The sequence below is a fragment of the Pleurodeles waltl genome, chromosome 1_2 (genome assembly GCF_031143425.1).
Source record: "Pleurodeles waltl isolate 20211129_DDA chromosome 1_2, aPleWal1.hap1.20221129, whole genome shotgun sequence".
NCBI classification, from domain to species: domain Eukaryota; kingdom Metazoa; phylum Chordata; class Amphibia; order Caudata; family Salamandridae; genus Pleurodeles; species Pleurodeles waltl.
In genome coordinates this window covers 1,229,342,783-1,229,362,541 of record NC_090437.1, presented here as the reverse complement: position 1 = coordinate 1,229,362,541, position 19,759 = coordinate 1,229,342,783, and the positions used below count along the sequence as shown (strand labels likewise).

Below are 19,759 nucleotides of genomic sequence, written 5' to 3'. Positions count from 1 at the left end.
AGTTGCTCAGTCTGTAACCTTATGGGTGTCAGTGTCCAACTTGCTGAGAGGTGACTGGATGTGTTCACAATGGAAGTTGCACTGTTGGGATTGTTCAGGTGCTCAAAAACAGATAAAGCTGCGAACCGGTTTATAAACCAAGCATTGCTGATAGCATGCAGACTAATTGCCATGCACTGGAAAGCCCAGGTATTGTTAGATATAGCCCACTGGTGTGCGGAAATACTGAAGTGGGGACAGGGAAAGGAGCTCAGGAGGCAAGAAATATGAGGACTATGCAAATACCCCAGAAATGTGGAATGGGAAGTACTATTACTTGACTTGCACACATTCAAGAGTTGGTGGCCCGTACTTAAACCTACCCTGGCGGGGACATAACCCCCCTCCTCCCCCATCCCCTTTTATCCACATTCCCACACCTCCATCATAACCCCTTCCAGCCTGTCCATGGGTGAGTGACAACACCCTTCTGTTATACCCTTTGATGTCCCGAATAGCTTCCTAGTGGCCATTATAGCTTCATGGATGTCACTGTTGATTTTCAATGTTTGTAGTACCTGCTTGAGATAGGAAGATTGAATAGCACTTATGGTAATGGCAGAATGTGAGTTAACATCGACACATGACTTGTTTTTACCAATGTTGCTGTTTAAGGACTGAACCAAGGACTCCTGCTGATACTGATGTGAAACTATTTTATTAATGACGATGTAGCTGGATTGCGGATTTTACTAATGATAATGTAACTTTCATAGATGTAATTTATTCAAGATTGTGATATTGAAAATGCAATTTAAAACTGGTTAAAAAAAAGTTATTGGAGATGCAGTTGGGTAGTTAGCTTTCACTAAAAAATACTAATGGTAGGTCAGCACTAATGAGGGACACATTAGCAAAGCACATTTACTTTTGATAATTATTGAAATTATGAACTATGATTCAATCTCAAGACCGGAGCCATGGATTATGCATTTCCTTTGTCCATTTTATTAATCAGCAGCCTTTACAATTAGAAAAAAAACCTTTATTTCACAGAAATCTTAGGGAAGGGGTATTCCACATAACCTATCAAACTCTAAATTCATAACATAGTCCATGTTTATGTCCCCTCTTTCTTCGTGAGATAAAAATGGTCAGTTCCTTCTTGTTCATTCCCGTTTGGAGCCGTCATTCCCTAGAAGAGAAAATACACCTTGTAACTATTCCATGCAGAACCAATATGACGTTCAAGTGGAGGGCACGCAAATAGCAATGTCACCTTAAATCTCAAATACAGTATTCAAAAGCATGATAATGGCAAAATAGTCATACTACTACCATAGGAAAGTCCCAAATGTATCCTGCATCAACTTTGTCACCGGGTCAACAGAAACCTCTTGCTAAAGCGGGTGTTGTCTTCATGTCCTTAACCCCTTCACTGCCATGGACATAATGCTATTAAAGAACGAGTTACTTACCTTCGGTAGCGACTTTTCTGGTGGATACATTAGCTTCCTGTGGATTCCTCACCTAATGAATACTCCCATTGCGCCAGCATTCGACGGAAATCTTCTTCCTAGGTTCTGCACGTCGACGAGGACGTCACAGTTGCCCATGCGATGCCGTCTGACGTCATACAGGCAATAAGAGGTCCTCGCCGACGTGCCGACATCAGTACCAACATTTTTTACGTGCCTGAGAATAATAGGCCATTGAGATGAAAGAACAATAGTAATATTTAATGATATTCCAAACACATCATTCTGAGAATTCAACCTACCATTTTTTTTTTTAAACAAGTAAATAAATATATGAACTATATATATACATATAGATATAAACATATATACATAATATATAAAAATCCTCAAAACCAAGAGGAGCACACTCAAGAATTACTTGGTTAGACCAAACAGGCAACGGGGAGGCGGGTGGGACCGCGAGGAATCCACAGGTAGCTAATGTATCCACCAGAAAAGTCGCTACCGAAGGTAAGTAACTCGTTCTTCTGATGGATACAACTACCTGTGGATTCCTCACCTAATGAATGGAGTCCCAAAGCAGTACCGCACTCTGTGGTGGGTGCCTGAATGGTCAAACCAAGAAATCCTGCAGCACTGACCGTGCAAAATGGCCATCCCTTCTGACCTCAGAGTCCAAGCAGTAATGCTTCGCAAAAGTATGAAGGGATTACCAAGTTGCGGCCTTGCAGATGTCGACCACAGGAACACCCCTAGCCAAGGCCGAAGAGGCCGACTTAGCTCTGGTGGAATGAGCTCTTATACCATCAGGAGGATCCTTCTTTGCTAAAGAGCAACACATTTTAATGCAAAGAGCAACCCACCTGGAGAGTGTTCTCTTGTGGACTGCCTTTCCTCTCCTCTTTCCCACGTATCCGATGAAAAGCTGATCCTCCAGCCTGAAATCCTTTGTCCTGTCTATATAAAAGCTTAGCGCCCTCTTTGGGCCCAAGCGGTGTAGTCTCTCTTCTTCCTTTGACGGATGAGGCGGAGGATAAAACGTGGATAGAGTAATTGTCTGGGCCAAATGAAAGGGTGAAACAAACTTCGGAAGGAAAGTAGCCTTCGTCCTCAACACCACCTTATCCCCATAAAAAGATGTATAAGGGGGTTTTACCGATAGAGCCTGCAACTCACTCACTCACTCTCCTTGCAGAGGTAATTGCAACCAGGAAAACCGTTTTAAGAACCAATAATCTTATGGGGCAAGAATGCATAGGCTCAAAAGGGGACCCCCATAAGGAAAGTTAGAACCAAGGTCAAATCCCATTGAGGCATAACGAAAGGAGTTGGAGGGATTTTATTCATAAGGCCCTTCAAGAATCTAAGTACTATTGGGGATTTAAATAAAGAAGGCTGGTCTGAAAGACAAAGAAAGGCTGAAAAGGCAGACAAGTAACCCTTAACAGTAGCCACTGCACAACCCCTCTGTGCTAAAGACAAAGCAAAAGATAAAACATCTGACAAATGAGCACGCAAGGGATCAATCTGCCTCTCCCCACACCAAACCACAAATTTAGACCACCTATTAGCGTAGATAGATTTAGTGGAGTGTCGCCTGGCCGATGAGATAACATCCACTACATCAGGCAGGAGAGAGAAAGAACTCAGGTTGCCCCGTTCAATCTCCAGGCATGAAGGTGCAGGCTCTGGAGGTGGGGGTGTAAAACCTGCCCCTGCGACTGCGAGAGGAGGTCTGCCCTGAGAGGGAGACGGAGTGGAGGGCACAGTGAGAGTTGGAGAATGTCCGAGTACCACACCCTCTTTGGCTAATCCGGAGCAATTAAGATGACTTGAGCCCGGTCTTGGCGAATTTTACTCAACACACAAGGAATCAAGTGTATGGGGGGGAAACGCGTAAAGCAACTGGTCGCACCAGGTCATCTGAAACGCATCCCCCAAAGCTCCTTGTACCGGATACTGGAGGCTGCAGAATAACGGGCAGTGCGAGTTCTCCCGGGTGGCAAACAGATCTATCCGAGGAAACCCCCACATCTGGAAGATTAACCGGACTTGATCTGGATGGAGACGCCACTCGTGATCGGCCGAGAAATGGCAACTGAGATTGTCCGCACGTACGTTCAAGACTCCGGCCAGATGATTTGCTACCAAGCAAATCTGATGGTCCTTTGCCCAGGACCATAGCCGTAGAGCTTCACTGCAGAGAAGATACGACCCTACCCCTCCCTGTTTGTTTATACACCACATCGCAGTAGTGTTGTCCGTCAGGACCTGAACCGACTGACCACGAAGGGATGGGAGGAAGGCCTTGAGAGCCAGACGTACAGCCCGTAACTCCAACAGATTTATATGAAACACCTGTTCTACTGGAGACCAAAGTCCCTTGATCTCCATGTCCCACAGATGAGCTCCCCACCCTAGAGTGGAAGCATCCGTTATTACTGTGGCCACAGGCGTAGCTTGCGAGAACGGCCTTCCTCTGGAAAGATTGCCGTCCGCAATCCACCATTTCAAATCCATGGCAGCATCTCTGGAGATTCTCACCGAGCCTTCGAGATCCCCTTTGTGTTGAGACCACTGCCTTCGGAGGCACCACTGAAGAGCCCTCATGTGCCAGCGAGCATGCATGACCAACAGTATGCAAGAAGCAAACAGACCGAGCAGACGTAGGACCTTGAGGACTGGAATGACTACTCCACTTTTAAACATTGGAACCAACGCCTGAATGTCCTGAATCCGCTGAGGCGGAGGAAAGGCTCGGTTCAATGTTGTATCCAGTACTGCCCCTATGAACAGGAGGCCCTGAGAGGGTTCTAGGTGAGATTTGGGCATGTTCACCCAAAAGCCCAGGTCGAACAACAACTGGGTTGTCGACTGCAGGTGATGCAACACGAGCTCCGGAGACCTGGCTTTGATCAACCAGTCGTCTAGATAAGGAAATACTGCTATCCCATTCCTTCTGAGCTCTGCCGCAACCACCGACATCACCTTCGTGAAGACTCGAGGTGCTGAAGTAAGACCAAACGGGAGGACCACAAACTGATAGTGCTGCAACCCCACCACAAAACAGAGATACTTCCTGTGCAACCTGAGTATCGGGATATAAAAGTAAGCATCCTGCAAGTCGACAGACACCATCCAATCTCCATTGTTCAGCGCCAAAAGCACCTGAGCTAGGGTCAGCATCTTGAACTTTTCCTGTTTGAGGAACCAATTCAAGATCCTTAGGTCCAGGATTGGTCTCAACCGACCATCCTTCTTGGGAATCAGGAAGTACCTTGAATAACAACCTTGACCCCTTTCCTGCTCTGGAACCAACTCCACCGAGCCCTTTGAAAGGAGGACTTGAACCTCCTGTTCCAACAACAGGAGGTGTTCTTCTGAACAATAAGATGGGCGGGGCGGGATGGGGGGCGGAAACTCCCAAAAGGGAAGGGTGTAGCCTTTTCTCACAATGCTGGTAACCCAGGAGTCTGAAGTTATGACCTCCCACTTGTGGAGAAAATTCAGTAACCTCCCCCCTACAAGAGTGGAGTGAGTGGGAATTGGTGGAAGCCTAAGGCTGCTTCCCCTGCTGCACCCCTCCAGAGGAAGAGGAAAAGGCAGAGTGCTGCTGAGAGGCTTCCCTGGTACGGACCCTACCCCTCCCTCTAAAAGATCTATAGGAGAAAGCAGAGGTAGGCTACTGGAATTTCCCTCGAAAGGAGGAGGAGCCACGACCAAATCCACGAAACCTACTAAAAAATCTGGAGGAGGCAGAAGAAGTGGCTTGCAAGCCCAGCGACTTGGCCGTGGCCCTGCTCTCCTTGAACCTCTCTAAGGCTGAATCCGCCTTGGCACCAAAGAGCTTGTCCCCATCAAAAGGAAGGTCCAGTAGGGTCGACTGCACATCAGAGGAAAATCATGAGTTACGAAGCCAAGCCTGCCTCCTCGTAACTACAGCAGTGCCCATTGCCCTAGCAATGGAGTCAGTTGTATCCAACCCAGATTGGATAACCAGAGTTGCAGCTGCCTGAGAGTCCAATACTAGATTTAACAGCCCCTGAGTGACCTCCGTATACGTTGATGCAATCTCGTCCATCAGGGCATAAATGTACCTTCCTAAAATACATGTAGCATTGGTGGACTTCAATGCCATGCTACACGAAGAGAACACCTTTTTGGATGCCATGTCCATCTTCTTGGAGTCTCTATCGGAGGGCACAGATGGAAAAGAGCCAGGAGCAGACCTTGCCGAGCAGGAAGCCTGGACCACCAAGCTTTCAGGTGTTGGATGTCTGGTAAGAAAACCAGGGTCAGCCGGTGCAGCCCGATACCTCCTAGCCAGAGATCTATTGACAGCTGAAAAAGACCCCGGCTTCTTCCAGACTTCCAAAACAGGGTCCAGCAAAGCCTCATTGAACGGCAAAAGTGGTTCTGCCGATGTAGAGGCCGGGTGCAACACCTCTGTCAACAAATTCTGCTTGGCTTCGATTACCGGCAAAGGAAGATCCAAGAAGCTAGCTGCCTTCCTGATAACAGAATGGAAAGTGGCCGCCTCTTCTGTATACTCCCCAGGAGATGACAAGTCCCACTCGGGGGAAGTATCTAGGCCACTAGTAGTGTCCAGCCCATGGAGACCCTCACGAGAGTCCTCAATCTCTCCTTCCTCTATGTTTTGTCTCTGGTACTCCTGCTCTTCAAGGAGGCGGAGAGCAAGCCTCCTCGAGTGCAGCCTCTCCTCTATCCTCGGCGTCAACATGGCGTCAGCGGATGTTGAAGAACGACGCCGATCGAGGAGTCGCATGGAGAGAAGACTGCTTCGGAGTTGCAGGAGGTCTAGACGGCGCCACTGGTTGAAACATCGAAGCCGCCGGAGCCGAAGTCTCAGGAGCCACCGGAGCCGATACCGGCGCCGAGCCCACGTTCCCCAGGGGGAGAAAGGGCATAAAGGGTGCCGGTCAAAGTGGAGCCGGAGCACCCATGTTGAAGGCCAAAGGGCCCGAAGGACCAGCCGGTCCACCACCTGGAGCCATCTGCTGGAAGATGGAAAACATTGCATTTAAAAATGCGGTACTATCAGCTCCAGGGGCCGGGAAAGCCGGGTACTGGGGTGCCTGGTTCGAAGGCGACACCGACCTCAACGTCTGCAACGACGGAGAAAATATTTGAGGCTGCGGAACCTCAAACACTGAAAGTGGTTGGCCCGATGACCCGGGCGAAGTCGGTGAGGCTGGAGAAGGCAACGGCGTCGACGGATGGGGAGTGACAGTGGGACTTACCTCCCAAGTCTTCCGACGTTGAGTTGATAGTGACCTCGACCTCTCTTTACTCGACCGGCGCCGTGATTCTCGATGATGCCGGGAGTCTCGATGACGCCGATGAGACTTCGGTGACGAGGATTTTCGATGATGTCTCTTTTCCTTCCTTTTCGACTTCGCCAGAAAAAGCTTAGCCTCGCGCTCTTTCAGGGCCTTAGGATTCATATGTTGACAAGAATCGCACTTGTCAACATCATGATCGGAACTAAGACACCACAAACAGTCTTAGTTAGTTACCGACATTTTGCCCCCACACTCACGGCAGGGCTTGAATCCTGACTTTCTTTGCGACATTGTAATCTCAAAGAAAAAAATAGATCCAAAAACACACTGTAACTGTCGAACAGCAACAGTAGCTCCCTCGAAGATAACCGTTTCGAATGGCACGGAAAAAAGTGAACTGACGACGGCGAGGACCTCTTATTGCCTGTATGACGTCAGACGGCGTCGCGTGGGCAACTGTGACGTCCTCGTCCACGTGCAGAAGCTAGGAAGAAGATTTCCGTCGAACGCTGGCGCAATGGGAGTATTAATTAGGTGAGGAATCCACAGGTAGTTGTATCCATCAGAAATAGGCTGATCTGCCCCCAGGGAGGGCAGAAGCCACTAGGCACCAGGGATGCTTTTATTTATATTGAGAACAGGAGTGACCCCTTAGGCAAGGGTTGTTCCCCCCCTCAAGCAATTTTTTTAAAAGATCATTTCCGCCCCCCCAGGGTGCAGATTAGCCTTTATTAATTAGGCCGATCTGCCCCTTTTGGCAGGGGGTGGGGTGCAGAAGCCACTAGAAACCAGGTTTTTTTTTTTTTTTTTTTTTTTTAAACCTTTATACTGATAAGGGGTGCGACCCCTTATGCAAGCTCCCAAATGGCCTAAAGTACAAATTACTTACCTTCGGTAATGAAATATCTGGTAGAGACATATTCTAGTTGCAGATTCCTTACCTTAGAATTTCCCCCCAGGCGTTAGACTGTATCTGGAGATTTTTCTTCGAGCAATACCCTTGGGCGTCTGTACGTGGCGTTGTTCGACTCCGCAGGCATCGACTGATGCCTTGATGACGTCTGGAGTAGTACATGGACGCCACCCTCGTGCAGTGATGTCAGTTTCTTTTAACGACTTTCCACGCCAGAGCGCAGAGCCGCTAAGAACACTGAGATTGGTGCGACAGAGCTAAGGACCTGAAAGGGTGGAACACCTGTCCCCAGAAATAATTTCGCAAAGCGGGGAGGATGGGTGGGCGGTAAGGAAGCTGCAACTAGAATGTGTCTCCCACCAGATATTTCAAATACCGAAGGTAACTAACCTGTACATCTGATAGAGACTTCTAGTTGCAGATTCCTTACCTTAGAATTGATACCCAAGCAATGCCATCCTATGTGGTGGGCTGCGAACAAAGATCATACTAGAAAGTCTTGCAGGACTGAACGACCAAAGTAGCCGCCTCAACGGACCTGACTATCCAGGCAGTAATGCTTATCAAACGTGTGCAGGGATGCCCATGTAGCTGCCCGACAGATATCCAGGACAGGAACTCCGCGTGCTAACGCAGTGGAAGCCGCAATTTCTCTGGTGGAATGAGCACGCAAGGCTTCAGGAGGTTGCTTTTTAGCCAAAGTGTAGCACATTTTGATGCAAAGAAGCACCCATCGAGAGATGATATGGTTTTGCACTGCCTTCCCTTTCTTAGCACCCACATAGCCAAAGAGTTGATTGTCCACCTGGAAATCTTTAGTACAATGGAGGTAGAACACCAACACTCTTTTTGGGTCCAGACAGTGGAGTCTCTCCCCTTCTCATGGGAAGGGTGTGGGAGTGTGTAGAAGGTAGGCAAAGTGATGGACTGGCCTACATAAAATGGTGTAAATACCTTAGGAAGGAGTGAAGCTCTAATACGTAACACCACTTTGTCAGGGTGTACAGACAAGTTTGGAGGCATTGAAGAAAGCACCTGGAGCTCACTCACCCTGCAAGCAGAGGTGATAGCGACAAAGAAAGACAGTTTGAATGCGAGGTTCCGCAAGGGACAATTATGCATTGTCTCAAACGGGGTACACATTAAGTAAGTACAAGATTAAGATCCCACTGAGGCATAATAAATGGAGTGGGAGATAATAAGTGGGTGAGCCCTTTTAAGAACCTACTGACAATAGGAGATTTAAAGAGTGAGGGCTGATCAGGTAACCTTTAAGGGTGCCCAAAGCAGAGCCCTGCTGGGCTAAATAATGAACAGAAGAACCTCTGACAGAGGGGCACAAATGTGATCAACAGATTTGTTGGTACACCATGCCACAAGATTTATTCCAACGACAGGCATAATGTATACAGTTTTAGTCGATGGATGCCTGGCTGCCAAGAAACATTGCAGACTTTGGGTGGAAGGGCAAATGCATTCAACTGTTGCAGCTCAATCTCCACGCATGAAGGTGGAGGTTGGACAGGTGCCGATGGAGAACCGTCCCCTGCTGCTGTGACAGAAGATCCTCCCAAAGAGGCAGTCTGAGTGGAGGATGGATGGACATGCTCAATAGCTCTGGATACCACACTCTTCAAGCCCAGTCCGGAGCCCCCAAGATAACTTGGGCCCGGTCGTACTTGATTTTCTTGAGAACTCTGGGTAGAAGAGGGCTAGACGGGAAGGCGTACAGGAGGCTGGAGCTCCACTCGAGATGAAAAGCGTCTCCGAGCGAGTGCCGTCTTCGAAAATTCCAACGTGCAAAACAGCTGACATTGCGTGTTCTCTGCGGAGGCAAACAGATCTAACCAAGGCTCTCCCCACTTGAGACCTTGCGTCACCTCCAGATAGAGACGCAATTCGTGATCGACTGTGCGTCAGCGGCTGAGTTTGTCTGCTCTGGCGTTGAGAGCCTGCCAGATGTTCAACCATCAGCGTAATGCCCTGATATTCCAGCCATGTCCAGAGGCGTAGTGCTTCCTGACAAAGGGTCCAGGACCCTACCCCGCGTTGTCTGTTGGAGTACCACATGGCGGTAGTGTTGTCTGTGAACACCTGCACCACTTTCCCTTTGAGAGAGGGAAGGAATGTTTTTGACCTAAGCCTGATTGCCCGGAGCCCGGAGCTCCAGCATTTTTATGTGGAGCCCGACTCCGCCGGAAACCAGAGGCCTCTGATCTCTGCTTCTCCCATGTGTCCACACCAACCCACAAGTGACGCATCTGTCACTATAGAGAGATCTGGTTGGGGAAGGGAGAGGGATCTGCTGTTGACACAATTTGGATTCTAAAGCCACCACTGCAGGTCTTTCGCAGTCCCCTCCGAGATCTGGACCATGTCTGAGCGATTTCCCTGATGCTGCGCCCACTGGAACTTTAGGTCCCACTGCAGAGTGCGCATATGCCATCTGGCATGTGTACTAGCAGGAGACAGGAGGCCATGAGGCCCAGCAGGCTCACACTCACCGAAACCCAAGACCGAGGCTTAAAGAAAGATCTGAATCATAGCCTGAAGGTCTTAGACTCGCTTGTCTGGAGAATAAGCGAGAAATTGCACTGTATCCAGAACAGCTCCAATGAAAGTGAGCGTCTGAGAGGAAGTCAGGTGTGACTTTGGCACGTTTAAAGTGAACCCCAGCTTGTGCAGGAGGTTCGCCATAGTCTGAAGGTGAGAGACGACTGTCTGGGGAGAAGGCGCCTTCAACAGCCAGTCATTGAGGTAGGGGAAAACTGAGACCCGTAACCTGCACAGATGAGCTGCAACCACCGCCATCATTTTTGTGAACACCAGAGGGGCGCTGGTAAGGCCGAAAAGGAGCATGGTAAACTGAAAGTGCTAGTGACCTACCATGAATCGTAGGTATCGTCTGTGGGCAGGCAGGATGGGGATGTGAAAATAAGCGTCCTGCAAGTCCAACGCTACCATCCAGTCTCATGGGTCTAAGGCAGAAAGAACCTGAGCCAGGGGGACCATTTTTAATTTCTCCTTCTTGAGGAAGTAGTTCAGGACCCGAAAGTCTAGGATTGGATGTAAGCCCTTGTCCTTCGTTGGTATAAGAAAGTAGCAGGAATAACAACCACAACCCACTTCTGGCACAGGGACTCTTTCTATAGCTCCCTTGGCCAAGAGAGCCATGACTTCCTGGTGGAGAAGCACAAAATGATCCTCCGGAAGATGATGGAAGGATGGTGGCATGTGTGGTGCTGCAGATTCCAAAGGAGGGTGGGGAGGAGTAGCCCTTCCGAATGATCTGCAAAACCCACCCATCAGTGGTGATAAGTTCCCAGTGGGGCAGGTGATGGCGGATCCTGCCCCTAACTGGGTAGGAGTGACGGGACGGACTAGGAGGGTTTGGAGACTGCAGGGGGGGAGGGGGCAGAGGTGGAATGGACAGACCTATGGTTCCCTGTCTCACAGCCACGTGGAATTCCGCGACCTCGGCCATGCATAGGCTGCCCAGCGTGTGTGGCACGATGGCTGGGTTGAGGACATGACAGGGTGCCCCTTCCGTGTTCCACGAAATGGATGAAAAGCTGAATGCGGTGGGCGAGTGGCGGAGGAAAGACCAAGGGTCCGAGCCGTAGACTGGGAATCATTGAATCTCTCCAAGGCAGAGTCCGCTTTGTCTCCAAAGAGACGGGTGCTATCAAAGGGCATGTCCATGAGTGACTGTTTGACATCCCCTGAGAAGCCACAAGTGCGTAACCAGGAATGGCGCCGTAAGACCACTGTTGTTGCAACCGATCTGCCCAGAAAGTCTCTCGTATCCCGCCCACAACGGATAGTGAACTTTTCTGCATCTCTCCCATCTTTCACTGCTTGGGAGACGATAGCACGGGCCTCCTCCGGTATCTGCGGCAGGACTTGCGCAACTGTAACCCACAGGGAGTGGGTATAACGTCACAAAAAACATGCAGTGTTCACAGACCGCAGTGCGAGGCTGCAGGAAGAAAACAACTTCTTGGCAAATTGTTCCAGCCTTTTGGATTCACTATCCTGGGGTACGGAAGGGAACGCGCCTGAAGAAGTGGAAGCCTGGATAACACGACTCCCAGGAGTGGGGTGTTGGGACAGGAATTTTGGGTCGGTCGGTGCAGGCCAATGGCGGCTAGCAATAGTCCTGTTCACAGGAGCCCCTGTGTTGGGTTTGGACCATGTACCCAAAAGGACATCGGTGAGGGCCTCATTGAATGAGAGAAGGAGTTCTGAAGTAGAAGCCCCAGGCTGAAGCACCTCAGTCAGGAGATTAGACCTGACTTCCACAGTAGGTAGCTCAAGGCTGAGGACCTCAGCTGCCTTACTGACCACCATACTGTAAGTTGCTTCCTCCGCCGTAGCCACAATAGGAGGAGACAGCATGCCAGCGTCAGGAGAAGTATCCAGACCACTGGCTTCGCCCAAATCCTGTTCCCAGTCCACAGCATGGTCATCCTGGTATTCATAATGGTCCAGGGATCCATCCAATTCCTCCACATAGGAAAAAGGTTCCGAATCAGACCTTGGGTGAATAGGCCCCACTGAAGCCGATGGTGCAGTCGACCAATGCCTCTCCGAGTCGTCTGGGATAAATTCTTGTTCTCCTCCAGGGGTACCCACAAACTATGGGTACCTCTCGAATCCCTATAAAGTTGGCAAAAATATAAATAAAAATAAATACGTATTTTTTTAAAAAAAACTTCTTAGCCAAAGCGTAGCACTTTTTGATGCAAAGAAGCACCCATCGTGAGATGTTACACTTCTGCACCGCCTTTCTTCGTACCCCCCCCAAAAAAAAGAGTTCATCATCCAACCCGAAATCTTTGGTAAGATTGAGGTAGTATGCCTAGGCTCTTTTTGCATCCAGACGGTGGAGTCTCTCCTCTTCGTGAGAAGAATGTGGGAGTGAATAAAAAGGGAAAGTGATGGATTGGGCTTCATGAATGGGCGTGACCACTTTGTGAAGGAATGAGGCCCTCGTATGGAGCCCCACCTTGTCAGGGAAAACAGACAACAATGGGGGTTTAGAAGAAAGAGCCTGAAGCTCACTCACCCAGCGAGCACAGATCACGGCAACCAGAAGAGCAAGTTACTTACCTTTGGTAATGCTTTTTCTGGTGGATACATTAGCTACCTGTGGATTCCCCACCTAATGAATTCTCCCCATGCGCAGCATTAGACGGAAACTTCTCTCTCTAGCTATGCACGTCAGGCGAGGACATCACAATTGCACGACTCCACGCGGCTCCGCTTGACGTTATCGTGGCAATAAGAGGTCCTCGCCGTCGTGCTGACGTCAGTTCATGCAATTTTTTAGGTGCCTTTGAAACATATAAAGAACATCGACAATCTACACCCTTTAAGATTAACAAGAATAAACTTTATAGATAATCTTCATCTAAAAACTTTTGCACAGTTCTTTAAATAAGGGCACATACCAACATGAATGGTTTGCAAACTTGAAATTAACTTGAATGTGAACTAAAAACATATATACATATGTAGAAACATTGAAACTGAAGTGCACACCCAAGCCGATCCTGGTATGACCAGACAGACAACGGGGAGGCGGGAGGGACCGTGAGGAATCCACAGGTAGCTAATATATCCACCAGAAAAAGCGTTACCGAAGGTAAGTAACTTGCTCTTCTGATGGATACAACTACCTTTGGATTCCTCACCTAATGAATAGAGTCCCAAAGCAGTACCACCTCGGAGGGTGTCCGTCTGGTCAAACCAGGAAATCCTGCAGCACCGACCGCGCAAAATTGCCATCCATTATCACCTCTGCATCCAAACAATAATGCTTCACAAAGGTGTAGAGGGAAGACCAAGTCACAGCCTTGCAGATGTCCACCATCGGAACACCTCTGGCCAAAGCCGATGAGGTTGACTTGGCCCTGGTGGAATGAGCCCTGATCCCCTCAGGAGGATCCTTCTTTGCCAATGAGTAACATATTTTAATACAAAGAACGGCCCACCTGGAGATCGCTCTCTTGTGGACGGCCTTCCCCTTCCTCACGTATCCAATAAAGAGTTGTTCATCCAACCGGAACTCTCTCGTCCTGTCGACATAAAAACTGAGAGCCCTCTTAGGGTCCAGACGATGGAGTCTTTCCTCCTCCTTAGATGGATGCGGAGGAGGGTAGAACGTCAAGAGAGTTATTGATTGTCCCAAGTGAAATGGAGACACCACCTTGGGGAGGAAAGCCACCCTGGTCCTCAAAACCACCTAATCCTTATAAAAAGTGGTGAAAGGCGGGTGAGCAGAAAGAGCCTGCAGTTTGCTAACACGTCTAGCCGAAGTGATGGCCACCGTTTTGAAAAACAAATATCCTAATGGGCAGCAAGGAAGTCAACACCAAATTCAAGTCCCACTGCAGCATAATAAAAGGCCTGGGAGGAAATTTATTAGTAAGCCCCCTCAAAAATCGAACAACCAAAGGAGATCTGAATAGGGAGGGCTGATCTGGAAGATATAAAAAAAGTCGAAAGGGCCGAAAGATAGCCCTTAACCGTGGGCAAAGCACACCCACGCTGAGCCAATGACAACGCGAACAACAAAACATCAGAAAGATGGGCACTTAAGGGATACATTTTCTTCTCCCCACACCAACAAACAAAATTAGCCCACCTACTTGCATAGACCAACTTGGTGGAGTGTCGTCTGGCTGATAAAAGAACCTCCACCACCTTCGGTGGGAGAGAAAAGGAACTCCGGTTGCCCCGTTCGAGCGCCAGTCATGAAGCTGCATGCTTTGGAGGTGGTGTGTCGAACCTGCCCCTGCGAAAGGAGGTCTGCCCTGAGAGGGAGACGGAGCGGAGGGTACAGTGAGTCGGAGAATGTCTGCATACCACACCCTTCATGGGCAATCCAGAGCTTTCAGAATGACTTGGGCCCGGTCTTGCCGAATCTTCCTCAAAACCCGAGGAATCAAGGGTATGGGAGGAAACGCGTAAAGCAACTGGTCGCACCAGGACATCTGAAACGCGCCCCCCAACGCTCCTTGCATCGGATACTGGAGGCTGCATAACGACTGACAATGCGCATTCTCGAGTGGCAAAGAGGTCTATTCAGGGGAAAACCCCCCATCCGAAAGATGTAAAGAACTAGATCCGGATGCAGACACCACTCGTGGATGTCCGAGAAGAAGCGACTGAGCTTGTCCGCATGTACGTTTAGGACCCCGGCCAAATGGTTTGCCACTACACAAAGCTGATGGTCCCGCACCCGGGACCAGAGTCGCAGAGCCTCTCTGCAAAGAAGGTACGACCCTACACCACCCCTGTTTGTTGATATACCAAATCGCAGTTGTGTTGTCCATCAGAATCTGAACTGACTGACCGCAAAGGGAAGGGAGGAAGGCCTTGAGGGCCAAACAAATCGCCTGCAGTTCCAGCAGATTAATATGAAACCTCGGCTCTACTGGAGACCAACGACCCTTGATCTCCAGATCCTCCAGATGAGCTCCCCACCCTACGGTGGAGGCATCCGTTATCACCGTGGCCACCAGAGTTGGCTGCGAGAACGGCTTCTCTTGAGAAAGGTTGCCTTCCACAGCCCACCATCGGAGATCCGCTGCAGTGTCTCTGGAGACCCTTATCGATTCCCCGAGATCTCCTCTGTGCTGAAGCCACTGCTTGCGGAGGCACCACTGAAGAGCCCTCATATGCCAGTGTGCATGCGTGACCAACAGAATGCAAGAAGCGAACAGACCGAGCAAACAAAGGACCTTGAGGACCGGAACTACTGCTCCTTCTTGAAACATTGGAACCAGCGCCTGAATGTCCCGTATCCGCTGTGGCGGAGGAAATGCTCGATTCAATGTTGTGTCCAGTACTGCCCCTATGAACAGGAGACGTCGAGAGGGCTCTAGGTGAGACTTGGGCACATTTATTGAAAAACCCAGACTGCACAACAACTGGGTTGTCAGCTGCAGATGACGCAGCACAAGCCCCGGAGACTCAGCTTTGATCAACCAATCGTCCAGGTAAGGGAATACTGCTACTCCCTTTCTCCTGAGGTGTGCTGCAACAACTGCAATCACCTTCGTGAAGACCCGTGGTGCGGAAGTAAGACCAAAAGGAAGGACCACAAACTGGTAGTGCTGCGATCCTACCACAAACCGGAGATACTTCCTGTGCGACTTGAGAATGGGAATGTGAAAATAAGCATCCTGCAAGCCGACCGACACCATCCAATCCTCCTTGTCCAACACCAAAAGCACCTGTGATAGAGTCAGCATTTTTAATTTCTCCTGTTTGAGGAACCAATTCAAAATCCTCAGGTCCAAAATAGGCCTCAGATGACCATCCTTCTTGGGGATCAGGAAGTACCTGGAATAACACCCCTGACCCCTTTCTTACTCTGGAACCAACTCCACTGCACCTTTCAATAATAGGGAGAGAACCTCCTGTTGTAACAGCAAGAGATGATCTTCAGAACAAAAAGGAAAGACGGGGAGGGAAGTGAGGCGGAATCTCCCGAAAAGGAAGGGCGTAACCTCTTCTCACCAAACTGATGAAGTCTGTTGTTATGGACTCCCATATGGGAAGAAAGAGTGAAAGCCTCCCCCCTACCGGAGAGGTATAAGAAACAATGGTGAGAGGACTAGGGCTTCTTTCCTTGAGGTAACCCTCCAGCGGAAGAGGAAGGGTGCTGCTGTTGGGTGGCACCTCTTGTGCCGACTCTACCCCATACCCTGTATGAGTGATAAGGGAGGCTGGAGGACTGCTGCGATCTCCCACGAAAGGAAGAACCTCTTCCAAAAACATGCAGCCGTCTAAGAGATCGAAATGGGGTAGCAGCAGCCTGCAGACCCAAAGATCTAGCTGTGGCCCTACATTCTTTAAAGCGCTCTAGCGAAGAGTCCGCTTTTGAACCAAACAGTTTTGCCCCATCAAAGGGCAGATCCAGCAACATAGACTGGACGTCAGTCGAAAATCCGCAAGTGATTAACCACGCATGCCATCTGGAGGCAACGGAAGTCCCCATGGCTCTTGCAATAGAGTCCGTGGTATCCAGCCCTGTCTGAATAACCTGTGTAGCCGCCACCCGAGCGTCCGAAAGAAGACTACACAAGTCCTGGCACATGTCCGGAAGTACAGTCTTCGTCGCATCCATTATGGCATGGCTATACCTGCCCAGAATACATGTTGCATTGGCAATTTTAGAGCCATGCTGCAAAAAGAAAACACCTTCCTGGCCGATTGGTCCATCCATTTGGATTCCCGGTCCGAGGGTACTCCCGGAAACGAACCAGGGGCCGACCTCGAAGAGCAGGATGCTTGCACCACCAAGCTCTCTGGTGAAGGGTGTTTGGATAAAAACTCCGGGTCCCCAGGCGCAGATCTATAATGCCTGGCCACCGACCTACTATCAGCCAAAGAAAAAAACAGGCTTCTTCGAAACCTCTTCGATCGGATCCATCAGGGCTTCATTAAATGGTAAAAGAGGATCCACCACGGCTGTAGCAGAATGCAAATCCTCAGTCGAAAGGTTGGTCTTCACCTGCGCCGTCGGTAAAGGAAGATCCAGAAATGCTGCGGCCTTCCTAATAAGATTGGTAAGAGGCTGCCTCCTCTGTATATTCATCAGGGGAGGCCAGATCATATTTGTGAGGTATCAAGACCACTTGCTGTGTCCAACCCAGGGAAATCACCCTGGGGGTCAGTGACCTCCCCTTCTTCGAGGAATTGCTGCTGATATTCCCTCTCCTCTAAAAGTCTAAGTCATGGAGCAGAGCAATGTCGGTGAATGGCGGCGGGAAGGCGTCATGACAGGTTCTCCGGATCCACCGACGCCGCAGATGGATCCATCAGCGCCATGGAGAAGGCACCCGCATCCGATGCCGACATCCGACCCCATCACCTCCAACACCAGCATCAAAGGTCTCTCCCTCGACGTCGAGGGCTGCACTGTCGGCAGAGGGGCCTGACTTGAATCTCCAGCAAAACAAAATGGTATAAACGGCGTCGGTTTATATGGAGCTGGAACGAGATTGAAAGCCAGGGGACCAGTGGGGCCAGCCGGCGCACCACCTCCCGGAGCCATATTTTGAAAAATCTGGAACATGGCATTAAGGATTGCCGCAGGATCCGTACCCGGAGCCGGGAACGAAGGATAAGCCTGTGGAGCCGGTGCCGGGCTGGACTCTTCAGGTTCAGGATGCACCGGCGAAGCCAGATGACTGAGGATCCACAACTTCAAAGACTGACCAGGGACGTTTGCGGCGTCGCAGGTTGAGTGGGACACAGTCGGACTCACTTCCCAAGACCTTTGGTGCCAGGACGATGGAGACCTCGACCGACTTCTGGACTGACGTCGGGAGTCACGATGATGTCACTTCTTATGGGATGACTTTCCAGAAGAGGACCGATGGTGCCGCTTCCTCTCCTTCTTGGACCTTGCCAAGAAAAGCTGCCTTGCGTTCCTTCAATGCCTTCGTATTCATCTTTTGGCAGGATCCGCATTCTTGGAAGTCGTGATCGGAACTGAGGCACCAAAGACAATCGTTGTGCGGATCAGTCACAGACATGCAACCTGCAAGGCTTGAACCCCGACTTTTTCGGAGCCGACATCCTGGAAATACACAAAGTATACCTTCCGAAGAGCTAATGATACAGGTAACAGAAAAGTAACCGTTATCGGAGGCACGGAAAAAAGTGAACTGACGTCAGCACGGCGGCGAGGACCTCTTATTGCCACGATGACATCACGCGGAGCCGGGCAATTGTGATGTCCTCGCCGACGTGCAGAGCTAGAGAGAAGTTTCCGTTGAATGCTGCGCATGGGGAGAATTCATTAGGTGAGGAATCCACAGGTAGTTGTATCCATCAGAAATGCAGTTTTACGAATAAGGAGCCGCACAGAACAGCTGTGTAATGGCTCAAAGGAAGCACATATCAGCTAAGTAAGAACAACATTAAGGTCTTACTGAGGCGTGATAAAGTGGGGGGGGTTTACAAATGGGTAAGACCATTAAGTAATCTACCCACAAGAGGAGACTTAAAAAGAGAATGTTTGTCCGCCAACATTAGGGAGGCTGAGAGCCGCCAAGTAACCTTTAAACAGTGCCAATGCAGAGCCCTACTGGGTGAAAGATATGATGAACCAAAGAACTGCAGAGAAAGAAGCGGGGGTGGGGGGAGGGGGTCGGTGGAGGAAATCAAGAGACTTGTTTCTACACCATGACACAAATTGATGCCGACAAGCGTATACCATTTTGGTGGAGGGACTCCTGGTTGCCAAGTTAAACTCACAGACTTCGTGTGGAAGGTCAAAAGCCGTCAACTGCCGCCGCTCTATCGCCACATGGAAGGCGAAGATTGGACAGCTTCAGATGGAGAACCATCCCCTGCTGCTGCACAAGAAGTGCCTCCCTAATTTGCAGTCTGACTGGAAGATCGGTGGCCATGCTCAATAGCTCTGGATACCGTACTCTCCGTGCCCAGTCTGGAGCCACAAAGATTACTTGGGCCAGAAGTGGTATTGGCAGGAAGGCGTAAAGGAAGCCAGAGATCCACTCAAGACTAAAAGTGTTGCAGAGCGAGTGCAGTCATGAAAACTTCAACATGCAAAACAGCTGACATTGAGTGCTCTCTACAGAGCCGAACAGATAACCAAGGCTCTCCCCATTTGTGAAAGAGACCATGCACCTTTTTTAGATGTAGACGCCATTCTAGATCGACTGACTCAATGACTGCATTTGTCTGCTCTGACGCTTGGGGATCACACCAGATGTTGAACCACCAGTGATATGCCCTGATGTGCCAGCCATGTCCAGAATCACAGAGCCTCTTTATAAAGGGTCCAGGACCCTACTCCACCCTGTTTGTTGCAGTACCACATGCAAGTAGTGCTGTCTGTGAACACTTGCACTACTTTCCCTTTGAGAGAGGGAAGGATTTCAATGCAAGCGTGATTCCCTGGAGCTCCAGAAGGTTGATGTTGGGCCCAGAATCCGCATGAGACCAGAGGCCTATGATCTACGCCTCTCCTATGTGGCCGCCCAATCCCAGTAGTGAGGCATCTGGTTGGGGAAGCAAGAGATCCAGATTCCAAAGCC

General features: G+C 49.7%; 1 long non-coding RNA gene across 1 annotated transcript in view; it reads right to left on the bottom strand.

The window, feature by feature from the left end:
* Window positions 1-945: 945 nt before the first annotated feature.
* The window catches only part of LOC138296143 (uncharacterized), a 71,336-nt gene continuing 52,522 nt past the window's right edge, over window positions 946-19,759 (bottom strand). Inside the window, exon 4 of the long non-coding RNA XR_011203772.1 lies at window positions 946-1,174. This is a non-coding gene — a long non-coding RNA (uncharacterized lncRNA). The remainder of the gene's footprint in view (window positions 1,175-19,759) is intronic.